This window comes from Aplysia californica, unplaced genomic scaffold (genome assembly GCF_000002075.1).
Source record: "Aplysia californica isolate F4 #8 unplaced genomic scaffold, AplCal3.0 scaffold00991, whole genome shotgun sequence".
Taxonomy (NCBI): domain Eukaryota; kingdom Metazoa; phylum Mollusca; class Gastropoda; order Aplysiida; family Aplysiidae; genus Aplysia; species Aplysia californica.
In genome coordinates, this window is record NW_004798261.1 from 238,270 (window position 1) to 241,153 (window position 2,884).

Here is a 2,884-nt window from a genome sequence, read left to right on the forward strand (position 1 = left end):
CCATACACACACACAAACACACACACACAAACGCACACACAAACACACACACACACACACACACACACACACAAATACACACACACACACACACGCACTTCGATAACCCACTTAAGCAGCCAACAACTGACATTTTAAAAACCTGTTATGAAATCCTCAAACTCACGCTCACATGTAGACCTATGCATATTCATGAGCTCATTAATATTACATTTCATGTCAGTTTCAACTTTTACCACACACAGACACACAGACTAGGCAGGTGAGGCAGAAAGTAACCGATGATTGTGATAGTCACGAGGAATTATCCAATACAAAGATAGAACATAATATAGGTCTGACAGCTTACTTTATTCTCCTGCTATTTCATTCCTTTATTCTTTCTTTCTATCCTTTTTTTTTTCGATCCAGTACAAAAATTGAACATAAAGTGATGATAGCTTGATATTTTCTGCTGCTATTTCATTCCTTTATTCTTTCTTTCTACCCTTTTTTCTTTCTATCTTTTTGGCAAAGAAGGTTAGGGCGTGCAATGGTGTTTAGTTTTAGTAAGTGTTTTACGCCACTTGTAACACAATAAGGTCATATCAGTGCCGAAGATTAGATCATGTGTTACAAGAGAGTAACAAACACGAAGGAGGAGAGATAAGGACGACAGATGTTTGATAGAAAAGAAGGAGTAAACCACACCAGAGAAACCGCCAAAAACCCACCCTTTTTTCTATTTTTTCCCCAAGGGTGGTTGGCGGGTGCTCTGGTGTGGTTTCCTCCTTCTTTCCTATCAAACATCTATCGTTCTTATAATCTCTCCTCTTTGTGGGTGGTTGGCAGGTGCTCTGGTGTGGTTTCCTCCTTCTTTCCTATCAAACATCTATCGTTCTTATCTCTCCTCCTTCTTTCCTTTGTTTGTTACTCTCTAGTTACATCATCTCATCTCTGCGTTACTTTAATGACCTAATTGAGTGGCAAGTGCCGTAAAACTCTTACTAAAAGTACAACTAAAAACTGAATTGAAAGCAACCAATAAATGTTAAATATGTTAGTCATGACGCACCATTCAGTATAACGTTTTTTAGATACAACAGCACGTGGTGACAGCTTAGTCTCTGTTATTTCATGTATTTCTTCTATTTTCTTTTTAAATCAACTAAAACAGAGAACGATCCAGTTGTTTTGTAACGTCACTATTTTACAGCACTTGCAACACAATAAGGTCAGATAAGTGAAAAATTGTGAAATGGTATAGGTTTAACGTCCCTATCAACACTATTAGCTTATTTAATTATGAGGCGGGACCTCCGAGTTAAACGTCCATCTCCTAAAGGTCCAGGCCAATAAATGGGCCATTTGCCTGAAGTGTCTTTCCTAAAGACACAACGTCGCACCAAACTGAAGTTAAATACAAGTTGAAGACTAAAGCAGAGAGGTGTTACAAGACAGTAAAAAAAGACATGAAAGGGAAGAGGAGAGATAGTTTTAGTTAGGGTTTTACGGCACTTGCAACACGATAAGGTCATATAAGTGCCGAAGATTAGAGGTGTTACAAGAGAGTAACAAACACAAAATAAGAAGGAGGAGAGATAAGGACGATAGATGTTTGACAGGAAAGAAGGAGGAGAGATAAGGACGATAGATGTTTGATAGGAAAGAAGGAGGAGAGATAAGGACGATAGATGTTTGATAGGAAAGAAGAAACAAACTACACCAGAGCACCCGCCAACCACCCACAGAGGAAAGATAAGGACAACATAATATAATATGTCTGACAGACCGTTTGAGCAGGTTTGACTGTATCCTTTTCTTCTCTCTATCATTTCCCTCCGTCTAGTTGATCCTCCTCTCCCACACCTGTCACCCTCTCGAGTCAGGGAGAAATAGTTGTGTGACATCGTGGGGAAATCAGGCGCTCGTCAAAATAATGAAATAGAAGAAACAGGAAGTTTTTCGGCGAATGAGCAATTCTTTATAAATGTTTTTCCTATCTTTTTTTAGTTCAACACCCATGATGTCAATTCTAAAACACATTTCTGTTTGGGTTTTTAGTGAAAAACGTAAATAGAAGACACAAAAAATATAAACTTGCAGTTTCCAAGTTGAAAATCTATGTCCACCATTTTCTCACTAATCCTATCTTTGATGCCAGGCCATACCATACCATTGCCCTATTTCAGCCTCAAATATGTCGACTTCTATTCAAGATAGATGGGTATTTTTAACCCAAAAAATACAAAAAATAAGAGAAATGGATAAGCAGTAAGATAATACCAATAACTCACTAATATACCCAAAGAATTGACGAGCGCCTGATTCCACCGCGTCGGGACACAAATACATTTAATTTCACCTGGCTGGTCACTGTAGACTGCTAGATCTAGTTCGTGTGTCGTCTATGCTTTCGGAGAAAATTAGCATAATTATTTTTGTCAGTTTAATTGTTTTGTTTATGAGTCTGTCTGTCTGTCTGTCTGTCTGTCTGTCTGTCTGTCTGTCTGTCTGTCTGTCTGTCTGTCTGTCTGTCTGTCTGTCTGTATGTCGGTCTATGTTTCTCTCTGTCTATCAGTCTCTCTGTATCTCTCTTCATCTCTCTCCCTCCGTCCCTTTACGCCCTCCTCCGCTTCTCTCTTTCTCCTGCCACTCTTTCTCTCTCTCCTCTCTCTCTCTCTCTCTCTCTCTTTCTTTCTTTGTAATTTTACTTTCTCTCTCTTTCACACACACACACACACACACACACACACACACACACACACACACACACACATACAAAGAGATATTAATTCTTCCAATAACTACTCAAATATACGGGTAACCACGTTCATTTATAGAGAGATTAAATACACACATAAATATTGTCACTGACACACACGCCCACATAATCATGCACGCA

At 38.9% G+C, this 2,884-nt stretch overlaps 1 protein-coding gene across 1 annotated transcript in view; it reads right to left on the reverse strand.

Moving 5' to 3' along the window:
• LOC100533292 (glutamate receptor 1) overlaps positions 1–2,884 on the reverse strand; it is a gene marked incomplete in the record, with an annotated part of 42,396 nt that overhangs the window by 38,917 nt on the left and 595 nt on the right.